We start from the raw sequence: 16,440 nt of genomic DNA, 5'->3' as shown, positions 1-16,440 counted from the left end.
TTTAGACAAGGTGTCTTATTTGGTGAAATTAAATAAATTTTTGTTATAGTGTAGTTATGTGTTCATTTCTTATGCCAAAAATGATGCTAAAATGTTGGTTAATTAGTTACATTGGGGGATTATGAAAGAGTAAATTCTTATCATAACGATCTATAACACCATTGTTACGATTTTAATCCATTCTAATCCCTAGGTGCTGGATTCCCACGAAGTCGTCGAAAACGACCTAGTTTAATCCGTTACCGTCAATAACTGCGCCTTCGTGGGAATAAACCCTAGTTCTTTATTCCCTTAGGTCAAAGACCCATCGGGTAAAACACACATACAACAATACATACAAAACGAACATACAGTGAAAATATATACAGAATGTACAAGAATAGTATGTTTATAAGATGTACAAAAAAAGGTTAAAGAGGTGGTTATATTTTAATGATAAATTCAGATCTTCTCTTATTTGCTTGAAATAGAAACCGACCCAGATTCTCTGATTCTGTGGTGTTCTTAGTGGCAAGAAGTTGTATTAGTTTATAGACACTTGGGGTTTTACTGTAATATTGCTTTATAAATTTATTTCGCAGGTCTTCATAAATCAATCTACTTTTGGCCGATTACAAAGTGTTAATTATTACTCGTCGATTAAGAAACCCATAACAGTCAATCATTGCAATGAATACCTACGACTTCAATCCTTATCACCTCATTTCGTAAGTAAATAATAAACTTAGTAAAATTAACCATGTCATGTAAAAGCATGTATAGAATCCAATAATCCAATGTCAGTTATCACCTTCGAACTGTACGGACAGAGTACCAAAAGATAGGGGGATGGGGGGGGGGGGTCTCCCTAGAAAATTTTGAAATTTATCAATTCCGAGAACGCTGTTTAGAGCGCCTCTAGCATTCCAAGTTCAAACATAAAACCCTTTAAAATACATGATAATGAAAGACAAAAACCTGATTATTCACAATTTTTGTATCATGAGCAATTCATCTCATAAAAAATTATTTTTAATTTGACATTCAATACACCAATCTTCATCTTCATCGTTTTTTGGCGCAAGATTTGGTATTTTAAAAAAGGGACTGAGTGTTGATTGGCCCTTCGCTGTTGCTGCATCGTTTAGATGTCTTTTTCGACTCTCCACAAGATCTCTCCTTACGTGACATAACTGGAAAAGCAAAATTCCGAAAAGAATAATCGAAAATAAATCGATGTTTACAAATTAGAAAGTTAAATAAAGAGAATTCCGATTTTAGCAAATTCCAATTCACAATTGATGTACACAGACTGTAAAATTGAGTTCGGAACCAAACGCCGTCCTAAAACAAGTGATTTACCTCCCAATTCTATGTCTCTTCATTCAGTGATCCTAATTATCTAAAGAATAAGAAGGTTGGCAACTGGAAATGAAACCCGATATCTCAAAGGAAAGAGAGAAAGTGACCGTTTGCAGCATCGCTGTATAAACAAATTGTGTAATTGAAAAGGCTAATAACTATAAACAGAAACTACTATCGCTAAATCACTTGCCTTCATCATCTCGTGAACTCGATTAACCACTTATAGACATCTGGCCAAGGCATGTACTGATAGCTGATAACGAGAGCGCGAAAGTCGGTTCGCGACCGACGGGAGTGCAATTACATATCTATCATTTAAAAATGAATAGACCCGTAAAAAGGTTGAAAACTTTCATCATTAATAGGGCGGGGTACCATTTGTATACCTTGGTACCCGGGTTCCGGCGCCCCTGTGTACGGACGTATTCACACAGCTCTTTGCTCATCCAGGCGTAGCAAGCAAAGATAATTCAACATTACGACAAGCTATAACTTATAAGTACAAATTTACTATAACCTAAGATTTACTATTATAATAAAGTAAGTAACTTTATTGTTGCGGTAAATCGACATCAAATTCTCAATTAAAATCTCAAGTTATTATCTCAAGACATTATTTGTTCGCGTAGAATCAATATGGCGGCTATGTTGAATGTCTTTTAAATACACCACTTCTTGTTTTAAAACGGTGGGTATTTGTTATAATACTGATAAAATAATTACTACAAAATCTATAGCTATAAAAAACTAAAACGATCGGCGACGAAATTAAATCCAAATGGGGAATGAAAGACAGCCCTGAAATTAAAATACTGAAAAATGGCGTTTGGCGTTTGTAAATACCTGCGATACTGCAAGAATGAACGATTAAATGAAATTGAAGTAGTAATTACCCCACCCCTATCTCTCTCCCAGGAGCATGGCATCATTCATGCTGCCTCATGTGAATACTCATACGAAAAACTTCTAGACGATTTGCAAAGTAATGGATACGGATACCATATGTATATCGGTACAGAATCCCAGATGGCAAAAAATCAGGGACCATACAAGTCACATTCAAAAAGGGACAAGTCCCGGAAAAAGTAACATTAGCCCATCAGATAAGAACAGTACATCCGTTTATTCCCCATGGCAAGTTATGTAACAGCTGTCAAAAGTTTGAGCATAACAAAGCGCACTGTAAAGGTGAATGAGGATACTCATCTGAGGTATTAAAATGTGCTAATTGTGGCGGAAGTCACAAATCAACTGACAAAATATGTAACAACTTTATAGAAACCAAAGAGATTCTTAGAATCCAATATACTAAGAACATTTCATTTAGAGAAGCAAAATTATATTTAATGTCCTCAAAGGACACAGGAAAAGCGAATGTTGAAAATGCAAAATATAATAACAGAAAAATCAAACTTAGGTAAGGATAAACAAAAAGAATCAAATAAATATTACACCCCAACATTCAAAGACAGACAATTTGTTACAAACTTTTATTAGAAACGACACTGGTGGTATAAATAACCTAACGGACAAGGACTCAGATGATAACTTCACACATACGGCTAAAAAGACGAAAACCTCTGACGATAGCTCAACCTCTAATCCAGTCGAACAAAGGGAGGGCAAGTCACTCTTGAAAAGGAAATTGTCGAAACGTACAGCGCCCGTTCTTGTTCATGTCGAGGCTACATCGAACAAAGGACATATGCATAAAAACAAAAAGAATTCTAGTGCTACTGACATAATATTATTATATTAAAGAAAAATACTAACGGTATTTCTAACTGGCTCATTAATAAGAATTAAATATCTCCTATCAAAATAATCAAATAACTTACATCGGTATATTCAATAAACATAATGCAAATTAACACCAATTATTAAAGATTCATTAGGGGAGATTAGATAAAGAGCTGGCAGTTCAAATTTCAATAGTTAAAAACTAGATAATGTTAAGGGAATTTGCTGAAAATAGTCTCGATTATTCATTTCATGATTTAATCATGAATGAGCAGGGGCGTACATAAAGATTTTGTTTGGGGGAGGGGGGGGGGTAGCAAAAATGAGACCGACTGATGCACATGTCCCCAATACGAGTGACGCAGTCACAGATGATAGTTTTCTGGGGTACAGTAGCTGATCTGGAAGCTGGGAATAGGGGTGGGGGTGGGTAGGTTCCAAATCTAGGGCGCCATCCACAATCACACCCCACAACTTTATGTCATATAATATGATGATTGTTATTGATTTTGTTATTAAATTTATGTGAACGGGGCAGTGGCTATAACATTGAGCAACTAGAGAACATTTTGAAAAATTAAATCAATTAAAGAGGAGTGGAAGAATGATGTCATAATGGAATCTGACCTTTCAATTTTTTGGGACTGGGCCTGTAAAAATATTGTAGTCAATGTCATGACAAATTGGGTCAAATTCTCCTTAACGAGAGAATAAGAAATGGGACAGAATCTTGAGGCCCGTCCATCAATTTCGCCTGTTTTGTAAGAGCAGAAATAACAATTCTAGTCTGTCGCCCCACTCACTAATGGTACCACTAACTGGGCGATTCACTGTAACTGTGAATATGATAGCGCCGTTATAGGCGCGAAAAAAAAAAGATTGTGTAACTGAGCTTTTAATTTTTTGGGACTGGGCCTGAGGGGACTTTGTCTCACGGGGGCGCTTACTTGGTCTCTGAAATATCATTTACTAGAGTTTGGGGTCTGGGGAATGGTTTTGCAGAATTCTGATGGTCAGAAAATACTTACAACATGAGTAAAATTAAATACGTTTTAATTTCTACTGGGATTAAATTTTTTTATGCAACAAGTAAAAATTCTTAAGTACAATAGATCGCCGTAGCATTTCATAATTTAAAGATTCTTTTACGTATTTCTGAAACAAACTATGCCTCCGATAACTTCTTACCAACTGTTCGACTAATGTTATTCGTATAACAATCAATAATATAATTTAAGTTATCAAAATCTTCGTAACAAGCTCTGAATTTCGTAGACCAACATACTCATAACAGGGATTTTTTTTTCAAACATAACAAGTTGACTAGGTTATTTTATACTATACCGTTGCAATTTAGGTGCACGGATTCACACAAAATTTTTCCCTTCAATTTTGGCATTGTTTACCTCATTAATTCATTTAGTCTGAGACCGACTGCAGTGAGCACTTATTTTGAGACCGACTATGTGACTTACAAAATTTAGGTGCACGTATATTAAGTATTTGAGATTTTTTCCCTTCTATAATCTGGCATTATTTGTTTAGACGAACGCACAACAGAATAAGTTGACAAGGTTATTTTATACTAATGTTGTGGGTGATTAGCGTGACGTATGCAATTTAGGTGCACGGATTTACGTAAATACATAAAAATTTGGGATTTTTCCTTCTATTTTGGCATTGTTTGTTTACCTCATTAATTCAGTGAGCACTTATTTTGAGATCGACTGCACTTATTTTGCGACCGACTGGCTTTATTTTGCGACCGACTATTTTTTTCGCTGGGGGGGGGGGGGTACCACCCCCACTCCCCACATTTACGCCCCTGCGAATGAATGTTGAGCAGCAAATCGGATCCTAATCCAATAAATATCGCAGGCTAGCGATTACATCGAGAGTTGATTATGGTCTGATGTCTAATAATTTAGATAACATTTCAGGTCTAAAGAAAGACCTGCAATAGGCGGATTTAGCTCTTGTATAATGTATGTTTAAACATAATGCAAGGTTTTTCTGTCAAGGTTTTTTTATCTGAAGTCTTTCTTCCTCAGCATAACCGTACTCGAGGACTTTATCTTGCTTATAAGCCGTCTATGTTTACATGTACGCAAGATGAGAATATCCCAGAATTCCCGCCAGAAAAACCTTATATCATGTTTTTTATGGGGAAAAAAACCTACCCTGGAATAATAACCCGTTACAGGTTTAAAGAAAAACTTTCAGAAGAATAACCCCAAATTTCCCTGTATATATCCAAAGCCGTCCCCGTCTTTCAGACCGCAAGTTATTCTTGGCATAGAATATACCCCAAAGATCAAAGAGATTTACCGTTACAGGTTTATAAATGCGGAGATTTTAACAGTCACCACTCCACTTGGGGCTCCCCTATTAATGGTAACGCTGGAGATAATCTGAATAATCTTAATGAAAATTCCAATTTAGTTCTATTAAATAACGGTGATGCATCATATATCGGTTCTGGCAACAAATTAGGTGCAACCCCCTGGATGTCACCCTATCATCTCCCAGTATAGCTTTAAACTGTAAATGGCAAGTCATAAATGATACGCTGGGTAGTGATCATCTAATATTTTTAACTAAAATAAACTCAAACGTAAATAAAGAACCAGTCACGTGCAAACAAGGATGGAAACTTGAAAAAGCAGATTAGCCTCTTTTTCAACACTACTGTGAAGAAATCAACCCAAGTGTAGTTTCATTGGAATAAACCATGGCGTAACTTAGCAGATGACCATAAAGCAATTAATTTACCCTTTCCGCTAGAGGAAATGCATAAAGGTTTAAGTGGCAAAACTGACTCGGCAACTGGCCAAGATCAAATAAAATATAGAAAACTCTCAGGTTCATTACGTAATTTACTTCTAGAATTATTCAATTAATCATGGTCAGAAGGAATAGTTCTACAAGCTGGAAAACAGCAACGATAATCCTTTTGATTAAACCATTAACAGATAAAAATGAAACCGGTTCTTACAGGCCGATAGGTTTGACTTCTACGTTGTGCAAAACACTCGAGACTGTGGTAAATAATAGGCTAAGATATTATTGTGAAATTAATGGATTGATTAGCAATTCATGATTCCCGTGGTGGTACTGATGTCAGCTAATGTAGCCTAGCTGTGGTCTAGAAATTAGATAACTCTTGCCAGGGATACTATTCACTACAAATGTCTGGCAATTACATAGCTCTGTCAGGCGTACCCCACCACTACAAATGTCTGTCAGTGTTTCTGCATACCCGAAGATGTACGGTACACTGCTGTACGATTTGCATGTGGTACATTTTTGAGCTAATATAGCCCAAGAATTTAAGCCCAGAATAACAACCCTCACAGTCACACTCACCATCAGAAACCCGAGAGACTTACATTCTGATGATACCGGATATACATGCATTGATATCATATAGAAGAAAATTGGTACACTTTTCAGCTAGGTTGACCCCCCCCCCCTGGGCCCCCCGCTCTATGTACACGAAGGACTCTCACAGTCAACATTGAGATTAGTTCTTCAAAGATTTTGTTTTGGCCTTATATGTCTTCTGGAGTTGTAGAGAAGTGTAAGCAGTGTGAAAGATGTTTTTGTCGCAAATCACCAGGTCAAAAAGCAGAAATGGAATCAATTTCTACTTCATACCCCTTACAGTTGGTATGTATCCACTTTCTTTCAATTGAGTCTGATAACAAAGGAATCAAAGATGTATCATGTATAAGTAATCACTGATAATTTTACAAAATACGGTTTCACTGTTCCCACCAAAAATCAGACAGGCAAGACAGTTGCTGAGGCTCTTTGGGAAAATTTGCTTTCGCATTATGGATGGCCTGAAAGACTACATAGTGATCAGGGTAAGGGCTTTGAGTCTAAAGTTATATCTGAACTGCAGGTCTGGAAATGTAAAAAAAGTCTTGTACAACGTCTTACCACCCTTAGGATAACTCTGTAAAACGTTATAACAGAACGCTTTTATTCATGTTAGACACCCTACATCAATGTCAAAAACTTGAGTAAAAGAAATATGTCAAACCGCTTACTCATTCCTACCATTACACAGTCAATGAAACCACGGGATACAGTCCGTAAAATCTCATGTTCGGTCGTCACGTTAGACTACCCATTGATATTGCATTTGGCACCGACCCTGGTATGTGCCAATCAAGTAAATCTGTGAGTAAATATGTGTCAGATTTAAAGGACAGATTAAAATCCACTTATGAGACTGTCCTAAACCATACTCTTAAATCTTGTGAGAAAAACAAAAAACTTTATCATAAGAAAGCTTTTGCAGTAAAACTGGAGATTGGTGATCGAGTATTGGTTCGCAACGTTAGTATTCGTGGAAAACATAAACTAGCCGATAAATGGGAACCAGACGTCTATGTTATTCGTATAAGTCACTAAATGTTCCAGTTTATACTGTCTGTAATGAAAATAACACAGGTATGGATAGAACATTACATCGTAATTTACTACTTCCATGTGATGAGCCTTCACTGGGTGTACAATCTGTGAAACTGAAAAAGCCTCATAAAATCAAGACACGCCCAAGTCCACATGTAAAAACTGACAGTGACACTCCTGATTCAGAGTCGGAGCCTGAATACCAGGATCTAGACATAGACTTTGGTAATACACCAAATACTGTGATAAAGATACCCGATAAATCGGAGCCAATTGATAGTAACCTCTCAGCAGAGGCTCCTGAATTCGTGCTAAAATCACACCCAAATTTATTTTTGAGAACATCCATTGCAGTAGACTTTACCGTAGACCGATCCTCACCCCTCGCCATCGACGTGAACGTCTACAGTTTGCCCAACAACACCAGAACTGGCGACACAGGCAATGGAGAACTGTTCTGTTCACATATGAGAGTCGGTATTGCGTATCAACTGCAGATGGCAGGACCAGAATATGGCGTCGACTTGGCCATCGTTATTTTGACCAATGTGTTATGGAACGAGACTCATGAGGAGGTCCAAGCATAATGGTTTGGGATGGAATCGGCCTGAACCACAGAGTGGGTCCTGTGGTGTTCCAAAATCTTGGTCCAAGGAGAGGAGACGGCATCACAGCAGTGCACTACATCGATAATTCTTTTTAGAAATCTGCTAAATATTTGTTATAAATGTATTTATTTTAACTATAGAAAAATAACACTGAAGTTTACGGTAATTACAACAAATATTTTTGTACATTCAGTCATGAGATCAGTTGACGTATATAAATAGCGAAGACTATGAGATACCGCAGACTCGAATATAAATCTTATTCTTAGCACACACACTAATTATGCAGTGATTTTGAAATTTATTTGAAAAAATCATTACAGTACAAAGTCGAAAAACATCCAGGAGTAATCAGCGCAACGTTGACAGTTTGAATCATAGAGGAGTAATCAGCGCAAAGTTGACAGTTACAATCTGCGCGCCCAGGGCCCAATCTGCCTGAGGAGTGAAGAAGTTGTTTATTACAGATTCAACGTCGAATTCATTAACACACATTATCCAAGAGCTAAATTTGTCTATTGCAGGTCTTTCTTTAGGCCTGAAATGTTATCTAAATTATTAATTAGACATTAATTAACCTATCCAGACCATAATCAACTATAGATGGCATCACTAGCCTGCGATCCTTAGTGGATTATGAGCCGATTTACTACATAACTTTCCTCCACGATTTAACGATTAAATGGATATGATGATCAAGGCTAGTCGGAAATTTTAACCACTTAGTTCTCGGTTCATAGTGGATCGACTTGAATGAAATTTTCAGCAAATTGCCTTTACATTATCTAGTTTTTAACTATTATAGTGAGAACTGCCATTATCTCCCATAATGTATCTTTAAATATGTTATTATGGACTGGTTGATTTAATTATATTTTTACTACACTGAAAAAACACTTGCGTTGGATCTCAACACAAGTACTTGTGTTAAAACTAATCTACACAAGTTATGTGTTGTTTTGCATTGCATTAACACAAACTTGTGTCGATTTATAAAATCTTGTGTTTTTTTCATATCATTAACACAAGTAATGTGTACCTTCCAAGATTTGTTTTCTTTTTAAAAAAAAAACTCCATACAAAGTCTGAATTCGGGAGTCGTCAAGTTTTAAGAAAAGTAATAAAGGGCTTAATTCACATCTCGAAAATCACATGCTGTTCTTCACTGGAAGGGTGTGAGTACCAATTAATCAGACAATTGCCAGACAGACTTGAATGTTAATTGATGTTAAGTTGTCTGTAAAGTTAAAATGTCTGTCTTTTTTTATTGACCCAATAAACTGATAGATCAAATGAATATATAGTGTACATGTGATTTTCAGCACCCTGGTGTTTTCGAAAATTGATTCAATGTACAATGAACAAAAAAAATGAGTAAAACTCTTAATAATGTAATTGGTTGATGTAATCGAAATTGGACAGTATTGGTTAACTGAAAAGTAACCAATCAAATTTAATTGATCATCCACGTGTATCTCATAATCGACTTATTGATATAATGGTTCTCCAAGTCATCTATACTTTTTGTCTGCGATATCACTTCGGTGGAAGCGGATGTAAAATACAACTAACTAAGAAGAAGTATCTATACTTTAGTCATTGCGACAAATTCTTTCTTTGATATTATATCAGCGACATTCAGTTAGATAGATGTAGTGAAGTTAGCATCAACAAACAGTGTTTGCGCAGGTTCGAGAACAGCTGAAGAACATGAAAACACTTTCATGAGTCTCGAACATGAGAGAACGGTATCCATGGTAACAAGATGAATTAAATTTATACAATCTGTTACGATAACTTGTTTAGTATTTACTTCGCTATTAAGCATAATTTTGATAAATTATGACACCGTTTTACTCCTTTTCAATTCTTTGGATGACGATTACATCACCTTTTGATACGCCCTCGTCCGTAGGTTTGTCCGTCGTCTACAGAACTGATTATTTTAAAATTGATATGTTGTTTATTTTAATGAGATGAATCCTATTTAATTTCAATAATTTCTGTTAGTTTCTTCTGGAGTTATGGCCCTTGTTTCACTTTGTGAAATTCATTTGAATCTTTTAAATTAGTGAAACGAAGACGTCTATTAAATTTCTGCGATTTCTGTGAATTATGTCTAGAGTTGTGGCCCTTGTTTCACTTTTTCGAACGTAGTGAACGCACGAACAACAAAATTATCATCCGATTTGTATGAAAATTGTATGCATTATTTAAATTAGTAAAACACAAAACAAAAAAATCTTTCAAATTTCAACAATTAAGGCCCTTGTTTCAGTTTGTAGAACCTTTGTAAACCCACAAATGACGAAAATTATAATCTTGTATGAAATTTTCTTGTAAATGCCCACATTACCTACAAAAGAATGAATATGCGACAATCCCTGTTGACTGCGCAAACGATTAAACTGATGTGGGCATATGTTTCGTTGCCCGGCAACCTAACTTACTTCATGTTATACTGGCCACATACTACATCCAATTTTCGAACGGTATTAAACTTCTAAATTAATAAATGCACCCATGATGCTGTTTTCTCAGCAGTTATCGATGCGTGGACCTTTGTAAACCCACAAACGACGAAAATTATAATCTTGTATGAAATTTTCTTGTAAATGCCCACATTACCTACAAAAGAATGAATATGCGACAATCCCTGTTGACTGCGCAAACGATTAAACTGCTGTGGGCATATGTTTCGTTGCCTGGCAACCTAACTTACTTGATGTTATACTGGCCACATACTACATCCAATTTTCGAACGGTATTAAACTTTTAAATTAATAAATGCACCCATGATGCTGTTTTCTCAGCAGTTATCGATACGTCGACCATGTTTGTTCTCCCTCACACCAGCTATGAGGTAGTGTGGGATTTGAGAACGGGAATGTGTTCGTGAACGCATTCCAGACTGCTCAAGTCCGACAAGAACCCATTCTCCGTCCGTTCTCTGCACCGGAACACTGTTTCGAATACACCCTAGGGGTATTTAGCAAAGGGAGGAAACCGGAGGACCCGGAGAAAACCCACAAGGCTGGACAGGCGACCCTATTCCTAGTCACATTCAAGTGGGGAATCACATAATAATGGCCTATTTCAAATAAGATATTTGCATATAAAGAAAGTAGGCTTACAGCCTCTTTCAAATGTGATATTTGCATATAAAGAAAGTACAAACTTAAATCGTCAGTGCTGGATAAACTAGCCAAAGGATTTGGCTGAATCAATTGGCGCTAAACTTCACCTAGTTTATCCACTGGCATACGCCCGAATCAAACATGTTTGATATATTTGGCCGAATTGTATTTGAGTGGTGTGTCCGCTTCGCCGAAGCATTCGTCTGATTTTAGAATTCATTAGCCAATCACCACTCATTCATATTGAGTGGGTATCGCAAACTAGCAGTCGAACTGTGACATGGGTGCTACAGCCAACAAATTCCAACTACCATACTATCGGCTTAAATGCACACCAATGGGACCTCAGGTTTTGTGTTCCATTGAAACGACTAGAAATGAAATGGGGTTTAACGTCCTACTGTTTTGTTCCGAACTGGGCTAATGAAGACAGGCATACACCACACAGTGTGCTATGAGGGAAATTTTGCCCGGACAGCGGCACTGCGGTGTATCGAATTCCAACTGTCAAGGGATCTTTTACGTGCACGCCAACGTGTACACGGGACCTCGTTTTTCCATTTCATCCGAATGACTAGACAGCTGTCCTTGTCAGGCCCTCCGTCCTGCATCACTGACAAGGGGGAACCACGCCGGGAAATCTGGGTGAACTTTCTCGGCCAATGCAAGGATCGAACACCCGACCTCCAGGCTAGCGAGCCAGCGTCTTACCCACTTAGCCACCATGACGACTAGGCATGGAATCCATGCTGAAAAATTCAAATGAGCTTTCTCGGTCAACACTGGGAGCGAACCCGCAACCTCCCGGGTACCAAGCCAGTGCCTTACACACTAAGCCACATGGCTCTCTTTTAATTACTGTGACTCTCCAGTCACATGACAAACAAGGGTTATTAAAACAGATTTTCACGGTTTAGGTAAGATCTTCGGGATTAAAATGGTTTTAGATATCACACAGTTTGTATATGGTAAGGTATCTTAAACAGTTTATTACATGTCACATATTCATATTTTTCAGTTTCCATATTAGATGCCATAGCAAATCAAAGATCATATAATAAAATAAGTCAAAAAACCCAAATATGGAAAAAGAAAGAGCTGAAGAAATGGTGATTTGAGCACCTATGCTTTCTCATAGGTGTTTTTGGAGGGTGAGTGTTCAATTCTAATAGAAAAGATTGTTGTTATGGTATTTTAGAATCTCACCATAATGTGTTTGGCACAATATATCCCGGTTGGAGCTGATGTGACATAAACCTCCATTTCATTTTATTGTTTTGAAATTTAAAATTCAGTTTAGTATAGTAAATTTGTGCACGTACATGTATGTGCACAAACAGAATCTTACTTATGTCCAGATACATGTAGATATGACTGTCTCATCTGTGGGGGACCACGGTGGCCAAGTGGGTTAGACACTGGCTCGCATATTTTAAGGTCGCGGGTTTGCAGTAAGACATTGCAGTACGGAGGACTGGGCTAATGAAGTTGGGCATATGCCATACAGTGTGCTACGAGAGAAATTTTGCCGGGTACCGTGACCTTAAGGCCTTCTCTTGTATCAAATTCTAACTGCCAGGGGATCTTTTACATGCACACCAATGTGTACACGGGACCACGTTTTTTTGTTCAATCTGAATGACTAGACAGCTGTCCTTGTCAGGCCCTCCGTCCTGCATCACTAACAAGAGGAAACCACGCCGGAAAATCTGGGTGAACTTTCTCGGCCAATGCAGGGATCGAACACCCGACCTCCTGGCTAGCGAGCCAGCGTCTTACCCACTTAGCCACCATGACGACTAGACAGGGAATCCATGCTGAAAAATCCAAATGAGCTTTCTCGGTCAACACTGGGAGCGAACCCGCAACCTCCCGGGTAGCAAGCCAGTGCCTTACACACTAAGCCACATGGCTCTCTTTTAATTACTGTGACTCTCCAGTCACATGACAAACAAGGGTTATTAAACAGATTTTCACGGTTTAGGTAAGATCTTCGGGATTAAAATGGTTTTAGATATCACACAGTTTGTATATGGTAAGGTATCTTAAACAGTTAATCACATGTCACATATTCATATTTTTCAGTTTCCATATTAGATGCCATAGCAGGGCTTGCCACGAGCAAATTGGAGGCGAGTAGATGACTACTCACGCAAATATAGACTTGCGCGAGTGAGGCAATTACATGTATTTACTCACGCAGAATGATGTGCGTGAGTAGCCATTTAAATTCCATGTGCCTAATTGCAATGCTCTTGTCACTTCGGTGGAAGCGGACGTTGAATAAAGCTATTTCACACACAAAGGCAATGCATACTCTTTTATTTCCTTGGCAGTAATATTATCTGTAAATCGTCTTCCCATGACAATAACGTTGAAAGGGAAACTGGGTTTCCCTTTGCCATCGTTGGCGTGCTGAGGGGATTCGGGTAAAGCTTAGAAAGGTAAAAGAACCGGCAAAACAATTTCAATCCCATCAATTTGTAGAAAAGATGCGGGATCGAAAGAATTGCTATTAATAGAAACGACAACATCCGCTCAATGTTTGATTATCCAGACACGGCAAAGGACATCCGCTTAAAAACCGCCTGGCAGTACGCGTCTCAAAGTATTTTTAGTAACAACAGTTGGAACTGGAAAGACACGCCGCGTGCGCAATAGTGCATCAATATGAAGGCATACAAATTGTTTACGGTTTTTTATATTACGATATTCAATTATTTCTGATTAAATTATTTTTTATATTTGCGCGAGTACTTAATCACTCACGTAAATTTGGTTTTACGCGAGCGTAGCGTGCGCGCGAGTAATTTCTCGCGTCTCGTGGCAAGCCCTGCATAGCAAATCAAAGATCATATAATAAAATAAGTCAAAAAACCCAAATATGGGAAAAGAAAGAGCTGAAGAAATGGTGATTTGAGCACCTATGATTTCTCATAGGTGTTTTTGGAGGGTGAGTGTGCACAGACAGAATCTTACTTATGTCCAGATACATGTAGATATGACTATCTCATCTGTGGGGACCCATGGTGACCAAGTGGGTTAGACACTGGTTTGCATATTTTAAGGTCGCGGGTTTGCAGTAAGACGATGCAGTACGGGGGGCCTTACAAGGACAGCTGTCTAGTCGTTCAGATTGAACAAAAAAACGTGGTCCCGTGTACACATTGGTGTGCATGTAAAAGAGCCCCTGGCAGTTAGAATTTGATACAAGAGTAGGCCTTAGGGTCACGGTACCCGGCAAAATTTCTCTCGTGGCACACTGTATGGCATATGCCCAACCTCATTAGCCCAGTCGAAGCTGAACAGTAGGACGCCAAACCCCATTTCATTTCATTTTTTTCATTTTGTCTCATCTGTGACAAAGCAAACCAACACATTACAATACAATTTAATTAAATTAAAACTTTCGTCTATTTAAATATTGAATCGATTTAAGTCAACTAAAACATAGTATGTTTTTTTTCTCAGTTAACTACATCAGAAAGATCAAGACAGTTGGAAATGGCTATTCATATTATGGAAACTTTTTCTCACAGAGCTTGATAATCAGGTAAAATGTAAGTAACATACATATTTGTATTTTTAATCATCAACTAGTTCTATACACTTGATTGGTAATCTAGTTATTCTTCTTGGGGCAATGCCTAGGACTCTCCTATTCAAGTCTTGGCATTCTTGATTTTTGACAATCACATCCATTGATTTTCTTCAAGTTGTGATAGACCCTTTGTGTATTTTTACAGTAAATAGCAGTATAAAAATGGACAATATTTTACTTTTCAAATAGATTTTAATAGGTAATATCCAATTTGTTGTCGATGGAAATAAAATATAATAATCTGCCTGGGTCTGTTACTGGACAAGACACAATAAGTGTTACCCAAAGATGAAACAAAATAGAGACTCAGTCTCGATGTGGCAAAATAAATTGTTTATTTAAACATTGTGAACCATAAATAGTAAGAAAGTATTCTTATTGCCTACTTTTTATTTTTTAGGCTGGAAGATTATTTGATGTATGATAACAACAAGAGATCCCAAGCATCAATTTATTTTATAATTCTGGAAAAGAATGCATTTGACCCAATTTTTGAATATTTTTTTTTGTTTTTACTGTTAAATATTCATCCCAAACACAATTAGATTTTAATTCTCTACAGAAATTTATGTATAATATAGAATGTAAAGTGACATATAAATCACTTAGAATTTGGTCGGAAATGATAAAGTATTTAATAGGCATAGTCTAGAAACCAAATGTAGATCAAATATACCCAGAATTACAAAAAACCTTGACCTACATTAAGGTGACTTTCTCTTGTTTATGAAATGAAATAGGGTTTAATATCCTACTTTTCTGTGTTATTATGGTGATTCTGCCCTACAACCTACTCTTATATCAAATATTTTAACTGTCATGGGTTGTTTAAAGGGAACCCAGGAGGGTCCCACTCTATACCATCTGAGAGGTAATTCGTTCAAAAGCCTAATGAATAACTAAAACTTGAAAAAAATGTCATAGACGAAAATAGACAAATATTAGACATCAAAGAAAACCTTTTTCTGTTATCAATTTTAATGTGGTTTTCAACAATGGGTAGGCGTTTGTACTTTACAAGTTTTGTCTAATAGAATGTGGTCTCTATCACGCATGCGTATGACTTAATTTTAAGCTTAAATTTGAAAACAGTGAAAATTGTCAACATAATTTTCCGATTATCTCCCTTTTGAAAACAATGTCAGATTTTCAACTTCTTTAACTTTGCCTTATTTAAAAATATTTGTCAATAGGAGTCGTCTGTCATCTTTTTAGAGCAATCTCAAGTTAAAATTCATCGGAAGTGCCACCATTTTGAAAACGAAAGTCAGTCTTCAATATCTATCTCGTCCAACAATTATTATCCGATTTTCAATATCTTTGCAAACCATTTACAATTTTTTATATTTGACGTAGATGTTTTTAAAGTGACTTCATAAAATTGAATTATCTTTTTAAAAAGTCTCAAACTTTAAAATCAGGTAAAGTGTTGACGATAATCGATAACGTAAGTCCTTTGTTGCTTATTCTGAAAATTTCATCATAATCGGTTTGTAAACAAAGATTTTGTGCACCTTTAAAAAATCAATAATTTTAGAGTATGGCACAGCACCTTTAATGTCGGACGCTAATTTAAATGTTAACCAAA

General features: G+C 36.9%; 1 long non-coding RNA gene across 1 annotated transcript; it reads left to right on the top strand.

The window, feature by feature from the left end:
• Positions 1 to 12,191: 12,191 nt before the first annotated feature.
• On the top strand, positions 12,192 to 15,695 carry LOC126820750 (uncharacterized). The gene is made up of 4 exons (XR_007680122.2): positions 12,192 to 12,402; positions 13,337 to 14,204; positions 14,723 to 14,811; positions 15,253 to 15,695. It is a non-coding gene; the product is annotated as an uncharacterized LOC126820750 (long non-coding RNA).
• The last annotated feature ends 745 nt before the right edge of the window (positions 15,696 to 16,440 follow it).

The sequence above is a fragment of the Patella vulgata genome, chromosome 1, assembly GCF_932274485.2.
Source record: "Patella vulgata chromosome 1, xgPatVulg1.2, whole genome shotgun sequence".
Lineage (NCBI taxonomy): Eukaryota > Metazoa > Mollusca > Gastropoda > Patellidae > Patella > Patella vulgata.
Note: the sequence above shows the minus strand (reverse complement) of the source record. Positions and strands in the feature narration are given on the sequence as shown.